Genomic DNA, 16950 nt, shown 5'->3' with positions numbered 1-16950 from the left:
GGGTGGGGGGGGGGGGGAGGGGGGGGGGGGGGGGGGCTGCCGGGGGAGCCGGGGCCCCGGGGGGGGGGGGGGGGTGTACGGGAGAGGGATAGCGCTGCGTGCCTGACTGATGGAGAAATAGTATGTAAAGGTGCGTGCTCGCGTGTATGTGCACATCTGTGTGAGAGAGCACGTGAGCATATGGGTTGAAGTTTTCTAAGTTTCACCAAGGTTCTTTTTTTTTAGAGTTTTTATCACTCCATGTCTCTTTAGTGAATTTGCAGATATGCAAGTGTTGAGCAGTCAGTATGTTTCAGGCTATTTGTGTATGCTGCAAACTTTTGCCTGATTTTTTTCCTGCTTTTTTTTTTTTGTTTTTTTTTTTTCAAAGCGATGCTGTGCATCTCTGAGGGCTTGCACTCCTGCCTCGCCCATCCCAGCATGTGGGGTCTGACCTCCCCGTCATGCACTGTGTGTAGTAATTTGTGCCAAATGCACACCAGGAGGCTCTCTGAAAAAAAAAAGCCTCAATATACACATGTGAGGTTCCTTCGGTTGTAAGGACAAGGGCACTGCATCTCCTGCTTTGCATTTAGAGGCAAAACACTGCAAAAGGTGGGGGAGAAACAGTGTCTGGAGAGGGAGACCTGGGCTTTGCCACGCTTTAGCGGTTCATTGGGAGAAAAAGTGGGTGCTTCTCTGTTTCTGTTTATCCAGAGCCTGCCTCAGAGCTCACTTCAGGGCTCCTGGGAGCCTGGCAAGGTAAAGCAGCGAGGAAAGGAAAAGCAAGGGTTGGAAGTGATGTCTTGGTTGAGACTGGCTGCTAATTGCCTGTGGTTTCATTCACTCTCTACCTCCCAATGTTTTAGGTGTCAAGACTGCCAGGATCTTAGAAAATAGCTGCCAAAAGGGTCTGGGGACTTCAGGCTTCTCAAACAAACCAAAAAAAAAGCACACCGAGATTTCTAAGAACAGAGCAGAAATGCATATTTTGTCGAGATCCTCCATAAAAACTGTGATCACATGAATTTTTCATTGCTAATCAGCAGCTGCATTGGAAGATCAGTCCTGGAAGCAGTTTGTGGGAATCCTTAAGGCAGCTATTCGTGCCCTTACTTTAAGCACTGGCACTGCAGCGCCCTTTGAGATAAGGTGGGCCCTCAGCTAAGAAACAGTTTACCTGTGAGGAGCTGCTTTTTCCAGGTGGCTGAGGACACAGAAAGAAAGAGCGAGCAATGAATTAAGTGGTAGAGAGAAACAGTGTTCGTGTTTTAATTAGAAAAATGAAAAGTGCATGAATTTCCTCATTGTAATAGTTTCTGTCATCTGAGAAATAATGATGTAAAAAAATTGCGGGTCTCTGGCAGTCCATCCACTGGGCTGTCATTATTCACTCTAATGCATACATATTATTCATAGTGATTAATCTTCTGCACCCAGGCTGGGATAAAGCCTATTCTGCTGTTAGTTGCCATGTTTCACGTCAAAAGCTAATCCACCGATGTGGCTCAGACGTTTCCATCTTGTTATTGCCAGGAGAGTAACAGCCTTTTGGGAACTCTTGTCCTGACCAGTGGTAGAGAAAGAATATTTAGCTAGATGGTTTGAGGTTTTTCCTTTTTCTTTCCCCTTTTTGTTTTGCTTTGGTAGTCAGAGAAAAGAGGTGAAGGTTTACCAAGTCCCCTAACAAGTCTGCACTGGCTGTTTCTTCAGGCTTTGCAAAATAATCCTAGATTTGTATTCTCACCTGTCAGACTTGGTATGGCTTCAGGACGTGACCTGATCATGTCCCTTCACCCTGCTGCCTTACTTTTAATCACAGCAGAGCAGTAGTCATGGATTAGTGAGCATTAAATACCTCTCTGCGGCAACCCCTGTATGCTGTCCAGTCTCCTACAAACTTCCGTTTCAGAGAAGACAACCAGAGCCTTACACTGCCTGAGGCCCTAGTCCAGGCCTCACTGAAGTTAATGAAAATGTGAAGAGATTTTCTGAAAAAATCATTAAAAAGTGGAGATTGGTGTGATTTTGGCACAGAATTCTATTCCACAGAGGTATCTGGTATTTAGCCATTTGTATATGGTTAAATCCCTGTACTTCATACGCTGATTTATAGTTAAAAAAGTGCCTCCTTTTCTTTTTGGTCAAGAAGTATAATAAAAAGGTACTTCCCCAGAATATTTTCCCAGCCTGCAGTCCCCAGCAGGAGCATGCCATTGCTGCTTTGCTCTTCCTGAGTGCTTTGCAAAGCTTTCCACATATGAAGAGGTTCTCTGGAGTAGGCAAATCAAATACAAAACACATGAGGATGTTCCTGCTCTGATGTACTTCAGCATGAAAAGTACCCAGAGTTTGAAGGACTTTGGAGTTACTGTCTAAAAATGATTTTTCAGAAGCTGATTCTCAAATCATCTTCAGACACCTCTTTTACTAGGCAGCAGCATCAACAAGTTGGGCAAATGGGATCAGTAAGATCTTTCCTGTAATTTATGTGTTTTAGTGCATGGTTACAACCGAGGACATACCGACTGGCATCAGCTTTCAGAGACTTGTAAAGTCGACAGTGCTGCTCACCTTTTTCTTATTTCATTCTGTATTTGAGATTGAATGTGTGCAGCAGCACAATCCAGATAGCTGGAGCGGGACTTTTCCACTTCTTTGATGAACTGTATATATTCTCTCTATATACGTTTTACAGCAGATGTGTAAAAGTAAAGGGCATAATTTTATAGCCTTTGAGAGAAGGCCATCAACCCCAAGTGCTGTCAGTCTTCATTTGTTATCGTAATAATAATCAGAATAAAAATACTATGTACAATGTGACTAGGGTTACAAATTCAGTCACTCAAAAGGTTAGGAAATGGTAGAAGAGAAGTCTCCCAAGCAGCCTAACGCAGTGCAGACACAGTCCCTTCCTGCTTGCTGCCTCAGCTCAAGGCTGGTCATGGCTGCGGTGGCTGGAGGGTACAAAGTTTCTTAGGCAGAAGAAGCTCCTGAAAACCAGCCCCGGCTGTGTGCCTGCAGCTCATCCCACACAGGGGAATGGAAACGTGGGGTGTTATTGAGCATAATGATTGTATTTTTTTTTTTTAATATGCATCTGTATTGCCATTTTAGGCTTCTCCAACTACCTACAACTACCTGAAAGGAGGTTGTAGCGAGGTGGGTGTCGGTCTCTTCTCCCAAGTAACAAGCGATAGGACGAGAGGAAATGGCCTCAAGTTGCGCCAGGGGAGGTTTAGATTGGATATTAAGAAAAATTTCTTCACCGAAAGGGTTGTCAAGCACTAGAACAGGCTGCCCAGGGAAGTGGTTGAGTCACCATCCCTGGAGGTATTTAAAAGACATGTAGATGTGGCGCTTAGGGACATAGTTTAATGGTGGACTTGGCAGTGTTAGGTTTACGGTTGGACTTGATGATCTTAAAGGTCTTTTCCAACCTAAATGATTCTATGGTTCTATGATTCTTCTGCTTGGTTAGGTATTAGCAAGAGAGGCAGAGAGGAGGACAGCAGGATAAGTTCTCAGAGATGGGAGATCCTCCCCTATCAGGAGTACTTAAGTATAGTCTAAATTGTCAAGAGGAGTGATAAAAGTTGGAAGCTATGAATTAGACTAAACAAAAATGCGGGAATAATATACAGCGAGGAAAAAAAAGCACATGTCCGAGCAAAGATGCCCTAATCCACTTTTGTAATATTTAATTCATATAACAACTTAACACAAGAGGTGATGATCCAAGTCCCTTAGTCTTGTATCCTAAAATCAATACGTTGCTTGAATAAAGATTTTTGCCTTGGGTTATTGCTATTGGAGTGGTCTGGACTGGTGAAACTCATCCTTTTGCTTTTTTAAGGGAATATAAATGGGTCATCCTCTTTCTCTCTTCTGTTCTGTTTTGGGAAAACAGATAAAACATTGTGCTTCATAAGCAAATCTGCATCGAAGCAAAGTGCAGCAGTTAGGCCCCGAATAGGACGCATGTAGAGAGGGGTGAATACCAACAAAGTTGAAGCCGCTAATTCCTCCTTCAGGCAGGTGCTGAGCACCATTGGCTCCCCAGAAATCAGCACCCTGAAGCACTGAGCCACTGCAGCAGGGAAGCTCAGAGCGGTCAGCTCCTGTGCTGAGGGATGGGAAAGCCATCTGTCCTTCCCAGGAGCTACAGAGCAGACCGAGAAGCGTTATCTCACCCCACGCTTTCATCCATCTCCCTAGGAGCTGCTCTCAGAGGTCTAAGAGCATGAAGACCCTCTCCCGGGTCTCCCTTCCCCACCTAAGACCCAGTAATGCACGATAGGCCTTTCATTTTGTGCTTTGGTCCTTGGGGTCGCAGAACCTTGAGGCAAGGAGCCAAGGAAGGTCGTTTAGGCTTCAAAGCAGCGGTAGCATGGGAGAGCGCAGCCCCTGCACACCTACAGAGTCACCCCAGCTCCCCACAAGCAACGGGAATGGGTTCCCAGGCAATCACAGCCAGCCCAGGAGCAGACAAAATGGTTAAGGATAACCCAAATACCTGCCCAGATCAGGGTATCCTCAGAAATAGGCTTCACACCGGAATAATTTGCTGTTAACGTCCGTGGCCGCCTTTATAATTTTTCTGTGCATTTTGAATTTTAGTGTTTAAAGCACTGTGTTCCCACTTGGGCTAGTCATGCTCCTTTCCAAGTGCATCTTTTTGGAGCTATATCCATCACGTAGAGTTTTTCATTTGGTATTTACAGCGTTGCTGCTGACACATCTTTATGGACTGGTTTTACTACGGAAATGCGGCTTTTGCAATTATGCTCTCTCCTAACAATTTCTTTCCCTCCTGGCCATTTCCAGCTGCAATTGGGCTCATAGGTAGCCTAGCACTTTTCTCCCATGAGGGTAAGTCTTGCCCCGCAGAATGTGTTGGGAGAGCAGGTGGACATCACACTGCTGCTGCCGGAGCATCATGTGCTACAGCTCACCAGCAGGCTGGTGTGTTCGCAGGAGCTGCCTCCCCTTCTCGTCACCTGTGCCTGCCCTGGCCCAGGCTCCACCGTTTCGTAATTACAAGTGCTATGCTCTGGCTTGAATTTCATCCCTGTAATTGATGGCCTTGTTCGTTGTAGCAGAACTAACTTTATTTGTGCTTGAACTGTGACTCCCATGGCTTGCTGAATATGGATGTCTTGGGGGTGACCCATCACCTGTTGGTAAATGGTTGTGTGCGTTGGATGATGTATAGGAAAGTGTGTCACAGGTAGCAGCTATATGAGGTTCAAAAATGTCACCAGCTACTGAAGTGTGAATTTGCCATCTTTTTGCTCTATTTTTATAAACCCCTTTGTCAGAGTGCAGTGTCCTTAAAATTGTGAAATAATAGATGGGAAACTGAGGATTACAAAGACTATCTGGGACATGTTCGTTGGGGATCATCGCAGTTGGCCTTTAATCTCTCTGCTTCTTTAGAATTTCATTTAATACTTTATAGAAACAGCAAGTCGCTCTAATCCAGGGGAGATGGAATATGCTTGTACTTATAGTTGTCTGGTCAAGGAAAAATTTTCTTTCCATCCCCAATGCAAAAAAAAATTCTGTAGCTGTTGATCCATTAGTGCAGAAAGCGCAGATGTTGCACAGCTCTAAATATCTTTCTCTGCAAAAAGACTTCCGAAAATATATATATAAAAAATTTTTTTTTAGATTCTATGAGATTTGCTCTTTACACCTATACCTTGAACACTACAGAGATTTCAGAGCTGTGTGTTTTCTCCCTCTCCCAGTGCTGTAAATTGCTGCAGCAGCCTCCTGACCTAGTGGGAGCTTGAGGCTTCACTCAGCTCCCTTACTCTCCTTTACCAGCACTGTCCAAATGACCGCTCTCTGCTTTGCCCCATCGCTGTCAAACTCTCTAGTTTGCTTCTCCAGTGCACTGAAGGGTGTCCTGGTAGTGGGACCACCAGCTATGTAGCATTGCTTTCTAAACGCTCTTGGTGGCAGAGAATGAGCGGGCTCTACCTCTGCAATTGGAGAGCAGATATCTATCCCTGTGTGTATACTGCCTTCTTCGTCTTCTTCTGGAAAAAAAAAAAACCAACCAACATTTATTTATGCCTATAACAGATTGCCTGTGCTACAGGAAATGCCAGGCTGCGTGTGCATTGGTCAGCAGTAAATGCTCTCATATTGTCTTCCTTCGGCAATGTAAACTCCTAATCCCCTCTCTAAGCACTACCTAGCCTACAGTCCAATTTTGTAAAGCCAGCCTCGTCAGCAGCTCCCAGTTGAAAGGCCTGTGACATGACAGCAGGACATTTGCTGCAGTCCCTCAGAAAAGATCTGGGGTTTAAAGCATTTTTTCAGGGAGAAGAGGAGGGGAGGGCAGTTCACCCCCGTTTTCAGGCAGTCCTCATGTAGTGTTGGGCGATGCAGCAATGCCGAGCAGCGCAACGTGGATGGTGGATGGCCACGCAGGTATGTCGGGGGCTGTTTCCAAGGGTTTACTTTATCTAGCAGTTGTCTAGTTTGCCCAGACTGCTGCAGTAAGAGTTGTCACGAGAGCAAAAAAAGGCTTAAAGAAGTCATACAAGTCGTTTCGTCTTCTCTGGGAGTTTTGCCATCCCTGTTTTGTCCAGAGAGGCAGAGAAGAGAGCACCAGCTGGCACCGCTGGCCGCGGGGCCGGACACCATTTCTCTCCTGGTGTGCTGAAGCGTGTCCTGGGCTACAGGCACCTGACGTGTATCATTATGTAGGGTTTTGTGGCCGAGGATGAGTACTACTCCTGTTGGCAAGCCATTTCAGGACAGGTCTGTTTCTGTGTGTGTATAGTGCCCAGTGCATTTTTCATGGGCTGTCTGCTACCATATAACACTAACGAGGTAATTACAGGGTTCAGACGGTGTTGGCACAGCACATACCACTCGGATTAGGCCCAGTTCTTGAACGAGCTCTTTCCGAAAGGGGTGCAAGCTGATGTGGCTCGCGGCCCGTTTGCAGGGGCCAGGAGTGGGCTGGCGCTCAGTGATGGCGGCTCAGCTGATGTAGAGGAATTTGAGGTGCTGCTTCTGCCTCCTGCACCGGCAGGGAGGGCAGAGCGGGCAGTCCCAGCTAGCACACGTTACCGTGGGCATTACAGGAGTAATATGGTGGGAGATGGAGAAGTAGGGGCCTGGCAGCAACCCCCTGCTGCCAGTCGGTGATGCTGCTGCTCCTGCCTAGCAGGTTTGCGAGGGACATGCGGCTCTGGTTTCTGCCTCTGGCGCAGGGGCTGGAAGCGAGGTGGTACCACGGCAGAGGGTTAGCAAGTGCGCCTGCAATGTGGGGGTTAAGCGATGGGCACAGCGTGGGGAACTCCCGCTGTGCAAACGGAGGGGTGGCAAGGCTTGGAGGGGCATGTTTGCTCCCGGCACATCAGCGTCGCAGCACTGGTGTAGCAGGAGGGGGATAAGCAGTGCTGTCTGCAGCAATCTACCTGGATTCTTTCTGGTTTTCTTCACCTGAATTAGGACCAAAAAAAAAAGGAAAGTCTGGTGTTAGTGTGTTATAATTTTCTTTATATATTGTGACACGTGATGTAATTTGGATATTTTATGTCTTAACGAAACGGGACAGACAAGGACTTTTAAAATACATTTTAAGGAATTTAAGAAGTTATTAAGAAAAGTGTTGAGCAAAAGCACTGCATAAGACAGTGATACACCTGTTAGAGTTTAGGATCTCAGCTGTCTGTTGCAGGATTTCATTTGTCATATTAATGACACTTATTACATCGCTGGGCTATAATTGTTTACCAGATATTACGATAATGATTATTAATTAATTATCATATCAATAAACATGATTGTATTGGTTTCAGGTCCTCATGTCAGCCTCCACTGACCAAATATTAAGTGAAATGTTGTGTTGTGAGCTGAACGCGGAGCTGGCCCAGCAGTCTCCCATCCGCCTGAGAGCTGCCGTCTCACCTTCCAGGGCTTCAGACAGCGGGTGCAACCCTGCTGCTTCCCTCCTTGCAGCACGCTCCCAGACCTGTCACACCAAATTATTTGTAAACACCAAGCCAGCTAATATCACAACAGTGTCAGTCTACATGCGAAGGGCACCGGGAAGCCATGAGAGACAACCGGTGCCGTGTGTTAGTAGTAACAGGCAAAAGAAAGAGGCTCCTCCAAAGCCCCTATTCATAAGCTTAGCACAATAGAGTAATGCAGCGTTAGGGAAATTTAAGCTGGTGCTGAAAGCTAGTGTGCTTTGCTGCTTTTTTACTCAAGGGATGGCTTTTATCTTGAACTGTAATGCTTATGATATTTCAGACATGGCTTGCTTTGCTAGGTCATGTGAATGATGAATATCGCGGTATTTAGAGGTTTCTAGTAAATGAAACACACATGAGAATGAATGCAGATATAGATCACTTGCGTCAAACCCAGCTTTATCAGGGCTTGGTGAGATATCTTTTTCAAGTGCCTATAGCAACTGAAAAGCAATTAGAATTTCATTGTATTTTTCAGTTGCATTAACCATCCCGTAGATACGTATGAGAGTTCACATGGAAAAAGCTGCCACTGTACTTTCACTGCACAGTTGTTGTAATACAGAAGCGTGGGATGGCAGCAAAGCAAAACTTCAGTTGGACACTTGGAATTTAGAGACACCTCAGGCCTTAAGAAAGAATGGAAAGCCACCCTGCCCTACCATTAAAAAAAGGGATGTTGCTACAGAAATGGGAAATGCCGCCTTTTCACCAAATGGACAGGTAACAGTACTGGGAAGGAGATTTCAGAAAGCTGCAGTGTGATAGCTGAAAGCTGCTTCTCCTAAAGAAACAGGTCCTGGTCATCTTCTTTCAGTGCTGCATTTGTTAGAAGGGTTTATTCATTAGTGGTTTAGAGTGACAGACCTCTGCACAAAGGGTTTTTTCTTTATCTACCAGGCTGGGCAAGTGGGGGTAGCTCTGAAGCAGTGAGATGAAGGGGAATCATGCAGCCCCTCAATGTCAGGGTCTGGCAAGTCCAAAGCTGCAAAAAGTTGAGAGGGAAACTGCCTGCAGTGGCCAGCGGAGCTGGATTTGTTTGGAGGGGGGTTGCCAGAGAAGCAGCACGGAGATCCCCTGCTTTTTTCATCCTCTGCCGTAATCCTCCCATGTGGTCCTGCACAGTGCCTGGAAAATGCTTGCAGTGAGGTGTTCCTGAGCAGTGATTAGCGATGCAGTTAACAAACGCTGGTTTACATCACTTGGGGATAAATCCACCTTCTGACCATCTGTAACAAGTGGATCTGGTTTTCTTCCGATTCACATTCATGCCAAGCAGAATTACCTTCATTTAAATCACTGGTGTTTCTTGGAGAGTAACCGCTATGAGAGAGTTGGTCCATTGGCAAGATCTCTTAATGAGTCACGTACTGTGGGGCAGAGATTATGTCTCTCTGGACGATTTGTTCATTCTTGAACATGAGGGGCCTCAACAGCTAGCAAGAAGTTAGCTCTTATTATGAAATGCATATGTGCAATTCTGAAGCTGTTAGCCTTGCAGATACCGGTAATCTGAAAGCAGTCTGCTTCACCTACTGCTGTATTTGGAGCAAGTGGATTTGGTCACTCATGCATATTTGTTTTTAAAAGTACTGTCAGATCTCTCACAGGCAGTATTTTCTAATGAATGCAAATGAAAATTGTGATTATCCATTTCAAAGCAATCGGTAGCAAGCCATCGTTGCACACAGAACATTATTTATACAGCTCATAAGCCCCAGTGATGCTCGTGCATAATTCCTCACACATCACAGTGATAGAAATTGCCTTCAGGGCCGGACTTTCCAAGTCAGGCTCTCTGTTTTTAAGTTGCAGACATTGTCACTTCAATGGCTGACTACTTGATTTTGCAGGTTCAGTTTGATGCGCATATGATAGCAAGCCCACGCTTGCCTGCAGATGCCAGACTGCACCCAAAATGACTTGCTCCTCTTAATAGCAGTGAATATCGTGACAGGCTGGCAGCTCTTAGGGACTCCTGGTTCTCTCTTCTTATTTTCCAAGTCCTTCTCTACGGCTGCCTGTTCGCAGCTCTATTCTCATCCTACTCAGCACTTGCCTCAGTATGAAAACTTGGGGCATATCATGTGTTTACATATATGATTGCTCTTAACTCAAACTTTATTTCCATGTCTTGCTCAGCCTTTAATTCCAGTGCATTGAATCCTGCTTGCTGTTCCCCTCATGGGTAGTCTCGCTCTCACTGCTCAGTTTGAAGGACTCTTCTCGGACCGGTTAAAAATGGAATTCACCGAAAGACACAAATTATCTCTTCCTGTCCCTGCTAGGCTCCTAGGGAAAGTGAATACAATTGTGTCTCTTCCTGCTGTTAATACTGTAGTCACTACATCCAATAATCTTTTGGGAAGTTTAACTTTTAAAACACCGGGCAATTTATTACCCCCATATATTAGCTCTCCTTGGTAGCCGAGAGGTACAGCAACAAACTGCAGTGAAACTGGGAAGGTAGAAAATGTCCGGCGAGTAACATCTTTCCTAAGAGACTATGTTAACCAAAGGACTAACAAAATCTTGTTTAACCATCATTGAAAGACTTTTTGGTAGATGGCCAACCCTGGTTGGTCTCTTGAGTATAAAAAGTAGTATAGAAATGTTCCTTCTAGCTTTAATTCTGATGCCCATCTCCTGTACATCAAAGAGAAATGCTCCTTTATTGCAACATTTTACATTTTAAAACATTTAAGCTTGTAGCGCATTCCACCTACTTCTTTTTGCAGTGGCGCTCTCTGCCCTTAGTCCTACTGAAATATCATCTGTATTGGTTGGTGTTTCGTACACACGTGCAGCCTGGTCCCATAGTGGTGAAATAGAGATCTTTCCTTGCTCTCATATAGGGCTTAGGGGGTTTTGGCCAGGCAGTCCCTTGTTGCCATGCCTGTGTTTCTAGTCCTCCACTGACGTGTGGGAGGGAGGTTTCTCCCTGTAATCCACTGGTAGCCCCCAGAGGTAAATATCCCATTCTTTTCCTTACACCGAGGACAGACTCAGCCTAAGGTTGAGTCTCAGTGTTATGGAAATGCAAAGCACTCTCCCAGTCAAGCACTGACCAGAACGTTGTTCTTACGCAAATCTAAACAGGACAGTGTGAAAATGCTTAAAGCGAGGCCCCTTCTAGGGCAATGTTACAGACTTGTTAGTCTGGATCTGTGAAATCCATTTTTTCACTGAGGAGTGGAGCTTACAGCTTCCAAAGCCAGATCGCTACCTGCCTGTTTCTCAGTGTGTCATTCATGTCTCCTACCTAAATTTTAATTCCCTTCCCCTTATTTTCCAAGTATTATCCTGTACAACAGAGCAAAGGCTTTATTACTTTCTCTCGCACAGCGTAGCCCATGTGTTTATATCCCCTAGCTTCTCAAGTTGGATGTGTCTAAGTGTGACCTTTTGCTTATAGGTAAGAGCAAGAGGCTTTTAGGATTCGACACAAGGTTTTGCATTTCTAGCATGCTTGGTAGCTGTTTGCTACAGTCATCCATTGAGGCCTCTACAGAAATTGGTAGACTCATCCCTGACTCTAAGAACTTACAAGTCAAATGCAGTAACCAGACAACATCCTCTTGCTCAAGCTACTCTTGCATGAAGTCACACGGAAAAGCAGTGAGTGTGAGGGCCAGGGCTATGCCCGACACCTCTTCAACCATAGTGACCTGTCTTGCACGCTGGGGCATGATGCTGCTGACTGGTGACTGCTTTCGGTAACATATCTGTTTCCAGAATAACACCACATTTAAAAAAAAAGAGAAAACAGTAACTGTTTATCCTGGCTAAGCTTGTGTAACAGGTTTTCATGTGATGTGTTTAGTGTTTAGTCTTTTTTCATGAAACTGTTTCAGTATCCAAAAAAACCCCATTTCTCTTACTCAGCTTCATTAGTTATAGGAAATCACTGGATTAAAGTAGAGAGTAGATTAGCAAAAAATAAACCGTAGTATGTCTTGGGCATATGGTGCTGCGTATGAATGGGTTTTAACTACTTAACTGTGTATAACAAAGAGCAGAAGGAGAGATTTGTCTTAGCATGCAATAATTATAATTTGCAGTAGCTGCATAGCTTAACAGCCAGAACCCAGAAAGCCACGGAAAGCTTTCAGTTAGGATTTGCCTGGGGTGTGTGTGCCTGTCCCCAAGCTCATGTCGCGTTTTCTGCCAGCTGACAGCCAGGCACGAGACTGGACTTAGCTAATTAACAGGGTGCCTCTCCCTTCTTTCCCTTCCTCTTCGCTGGGCTCATGGTTTGCAGCGCTGGGTTAGTGTGGGTTACAGAGACCAGGATTTAGCTCGTCGGACGCGGGAGCCAGCACTGGTCCTGGCACGCTGCTCCAGCGCACGGGCCAGAGGGGAGGCATGCTGTGGGCAAGCCCGTGACAGCCCGGGCTTCGCCTCAGCTGGAAATTGTCCCCTGCAGAGCAAATACAAACAGAAGTAGTAAATAAAAGAGGCCTCAATGTCAGGGTGATTGCTGGGGAGTATCAGCTTTCAGGCTCTGGGCACAGACAGCGCAATACAGCCAGCTTTGAATTCAGACGACTCCATAATTTCTAGCTTCACGCTTTTTTTAACCAATATCTACCATTCCCCTGTGATACTTCAACCTACAAAAGTCAAATTTATGCCTTTTCTGCATAAACCCAGCTCACACTGGTTTGAACTTGGTCCTGAGACACAAGGCAGTGCAAACACTGGTAACGTCCTGACAGTGCTCCACCTCCTGCTTCTCAGGAAAACTGTCCTTTTCCATCTGGGTGCCGAGAGGTTTCTGAAAACCAAGCAGTGGTGGTGACATCATTTCCATGTCTTAAAAAACCTGCTTATAAAGGGATATAAAGATTTGCAAAGCCAATCAAATCTAGTTTATAAAATAAATTCAGAAATACCTGGAGAATTACCTGGTGTTTATCTGGGCTCCTCAGTAGGTTTGCTACCACGGATTAACCAATAATGTTACACCACATAGCTTAAACATGCATGTCCTTCCCCGGTTTTTTTTGAGTTGTTTTCCTCTGAGGTTTCCACAATGTGTTTCACATCCACTGTGAGTAACATTCTTGGACTTCTGCCCTGGACTAATCAAACATAAATCATTGCCCCATGCAAAAAGAAAGTTTTGCCAAAAATTGCAGTGGTCCAGAGAAGAAGAAAAGAGATATTTTTTTTTCCTCTGTGAACTTTTAACTAATTTTATTCCTTTTTTTTTTGGTGGGAAATTTTGTGCATTGAAAAATTCACTGACAAGGCCCTGATCATCTTGGTTTTTTAGTGATTAATACAAAAAATTAAATCCCCAGCTGCTCAGGAGAATATTCTTGCTTTCTCCTCAATTAGTTTTGTGGTGGTGAGCCCTGCCAAACTTGCAGACTTTGCGTTTAGGTTATCAATAACTCAGCGTTGCTTCTATTGCAGAGTTCCCTGAAGAGAAGAGGCAGCAGAGAAACGCACAAAGAAAAAAAGGCATTTTCCCAGGTATGGTTTTTCAAGAACATGCAATTTTGAGCTAAAGCACATGATAAAACTCCAAATTTCTTTTTATGGGTGTTGACAGGACCATCGGGCCTATTAACTAGAGTGCAATTAGACCTTAATCTACTGAGACCTCCCAGAGATTACGTAGAAGCAATTTAGGACACAAGTGTGATCTCTAAACTGTGCAGCTTCTCGGGCTCGTTGTGCTTGTATCCATATATTCAGGCTGCAGGTGTTCTACAAGAAGAGAACATCACCTTGCCTCACAAAGTAATTGGATCGCGGCTTAGGGACTAACTAAATTTATACAGGGTGCCAAAGATTTTGTGCTAATGAGCATCTTGGCAGGGAATGCGGTTGACACACTGCAACGACACCTCACGAGCTCTCGTGTCGCAGCCCCGGGTTTGATCTCTCTCTGGTGTCAGGGGGCCAGCATGTGAACTTGTGCTCCCCCAGGCTGAGATACAACACAGAGCCTAAGCTACCCACTCAGTCTCCCTTTGGACACCGGTTCTATTGAAATCCCGTAGGCTGATTCTTCTCAGGGAAGCAGTCTGCCTGGTTTCCTCTGCTTTTTGTGCTGACTGTAGGAGTTAAAGCTTTTCCCAGCACCCGTATGGTTACTGTTTATAGCCGGAGAGATGGGGATAGTGTTTCACCTCACTGCGAAAGGAGCCAAGAGCAACATCATGCCTTCGTTAAAGAAAGGTTGCGCCTCCCCTGCTGCCCCCTCAGCAGGCTATGTGTATGCAGCCGAGACCCAAGAGGTCTTCTCTGAGTCGATGGAGTCTTAAAATCCATTGATTTGTAATAATAACCATAATAAATCATTACAACGTGTTGCACTTGAGTGGGTAGGGCGGGCAGCTGAGGGGATAGTGTTTCACCTCACTGCGAAAGGAGCCAAGAGCAACATCATGCCTTCGTTAAAGAAAGGTTGCGCCTCCCCTGCTGCCCCCTCAGCAGGCTATGTGTATGCAGCCGAGACCCAAGAGGTCTTCTCTGAGTCGATGGAGTCTTAAAATCCATTGATTTGTAATAATAACCATTGGGTGGGGCGGGCAGCCGCTTGGGTGGGGTGGGCAGACCAGCGGCTCGTGGCGGCCAGGGGCTGCAGCCTGCTTTCCCAGGACACAGCAGACCAAGCATCCCCGCCAAGCCGATACAAACACGGCTTAATCAGACCTTAAAATGGGGCACTGGGCTTTCTGCCTGCAGGGCCTGCTACGGAGAACTATTTAAGTCATCAGTCAGGTCAGAGTTTGTTTTTCTGCAAGTCTGTAACATACATGGATGAAATAGAATTATGCTCTCACATATGTGGATTACAGATGAAGCTACATGAAGGCAGGGTTGTGTCCACTGGGGTCTGTGGGCAGCACTGTCCTTCCTTTCCTCATTCCTGGAAATACAGAGCAGTGCAGAGGGAATGGATTCCTTGTGCTTGCTTCCTCCGCCCAAATTCAGGCATCAACAACATCTGTAGTTTGCCTTGGAAAGTCTTAAAAAGGACTTCACAAAATTATCCGAATAACCCTGGGTCAGCTCTGCTCCACTCACAATGTGGGGAAGTGATCCTGGAAACCACCCGGGAAAAAAAAAAAAATTTTATGCTGTACACACACATTGTAACTCATGCAAGCAAAGGATTTGGGCTTGAAAATGAAAACCATTGCGACAGCACTGTGCAAGGTGGCCGTTCAGTTTTCTTCAGCAATTCTTTAGGGTAGGAAAGACTGAGAAACAATCTTATGTATTGACATGGCCCAGCCTATAGGTGCACGTCCTAGCTATCTCCCAACTCTAGGCTGCTACCCAGAGCTGTCTCCAAAGCCAGGTATCCCTTCAGAGGTATGTGCTGGTTGAGACTAGAGCGCACCACAGCAAGTGCCTGACCTGGTCAAACAGCCACCAGGTCCTGTGGCATGGCTCAAAGGGGTTAGTACAGACACAGCCTGGGAGGTTCAAAACACTGCTCTTCAGGGACAGCCGCCCTAAATACCTGAAATAAGTTCAAATACCCATTACATGTTTTGTGAAAAGCAACCACAAACTTAGATTCTGTGCATCCCCATGCTTACAGATATGTATAGCGTATGGCAAGACTGGTGTTTTTACTTACTGGGAGCTCATCATGAAAATTAGCTGGAACATCGCACCCACCGCAGGGCACACCGAGTAAATAATACCTGTGAAATTGATTGTCTTGAAGTAGTGTAAAAGCAGAATTCACAGTAGCGCTTACCTGCCTCTAGCAGTATTGAAGAAAAAAAGTTTTTATTCAGCAGAATTGCAAAACGGAGCTTCTTGGAAAATACCAGGCACCAGGCAAAACACAAAGAAAAGTGGTTCTCCAGCGCAAGGTAGGAGTGCTGGCACTCAGCCAGATGCTTGGGTGCTGGTCATACTGCCCTGTCGTCAGACTTGCAACCCCAAAACTGCTTACCCATCTTCTGCCTGGCAATTCCCTTGAGCCGGTGGTGGTGGTAAAGGAGATGGCATTGGTCTCTATCTATCTTTGTGTCTTCTTGCCAGAAAAGAAATATCATATTTGGGAATTTTTGATCAGCTCTTCATTCTCATCACATCATTTACATTGCATAATGAATTTAAGTTCATTTCTTCCCTTTAAGTTTCATTTCTTTATCGCCACGTTCTACGTTTGTCTAAATTAGACTGCAGACTCTGTAGGGAGGGATCTGGGTTTTTTCTTTCTGCTTTTTTTTCCGTTAACATCCCTCTGAAGTGCCATGCAGAGCTGTGATGCTACTGCATACAAATAATCACTGTCAGTAATCATTAATTCCCATTTATCCTTAATGATCTCCTAAAGTCCGTGACTAGCACCATGACTGATGGAACATTTTTGCACTGTCGTTCCTTCTTTTCTTTCTATACAGTCTGCCTTACGTACACCTTTTAGGAAAGCGTCCACATACTGGATGTGAAATACAGTCAGGCTGTGCCATAGCCCAGCTTTCAGCCCCTGGGATTCGAGCCTCTTGTTCCTCCAAAACGGTGGAAAGACTGTATTCTCCTCCCCTCCCCACTTTCTTTTCCTTCATGATTTAACTAATAGTGAACTATTCTTAATTTCGGTGATTTGGCCTCTCCTTAGTTTGCCTTATATGTCAAAATGTATGTATGACACATATATATATGTCAACTTTACTTGCCTGTGTGGGTGCCTCGCCCTCTTGCTGTTTCTACTTGGTTTCAACTGATCAAGAAATCGCTGATATTTCTGTACACAAAGTTTCAGAGGGACAGATGCATGAAGGTTGGAGTCCTACCCTTCTGGCATGCTTAGATCTGGCTGATAAATCTCTCCTGACTATTCTTTTCCTTTGGAAAAAAGCTGTCCGGGGAATGGGATTTTCAGTAGTCATGTTCCCTGGCAGAGAAGCGGGGAAGATCTAGAGCTTTCTCACCTTTCCAGATGGGATCCATATTTAGTAGGCGAGATTAACATCCATCAGCTCTG

The 16950-nt window shown here is 45.3% G+C and overlaps 1 protein-coding gene across 3 annotated transcripts in view; it reads left to right on the top strand.

Moving 5' to 3' along the window:
- Positions 1-13414: 13414 nt before the first annotated feature.
- Positions 13415-16950, top strand: part of MTCL1 (microtubule crosslinking factor 1) — a 53871-nt gene continuing 50335 nt past the window's right edge. The window contains exons 1-2 of one of the 3 annotated variants that reach the window (XM_019473349.1): positions 13415-13463; positions 15755-15829. The gene's annotated coding sequence lies outside the window, so the exon portion shown is untranslated. Of the gene's footprint in view, positions 13464-15751; positions 15830-16950 lie in introns of all 3 variants that reach the window. The other 2 variants (XM_019473348.1, XM_019473350.1) reach the window with 2 other exon arrangements.

Source organism: Aptenodytes forsteri, unplaced genomic scaffold (assembly GCF_000699145.1).
Source record: "Aptenodytes forsteri isolate BGI_AS27 unplaced genomic scaffold, ASM69914v1 Scaffold229, whole genome shotgun sequence".
NCBI classification, from domain to species: domain Eukaryota; kingdom Metazoa; phylum Chordata; class Aves; order Sphenisciformes; family Spheniscidae; genus Aptenodytes; species Aptenodytes forsteri.
This window is presented reverse-complemented; position numbering and strand designations above follow the sequence as displayed.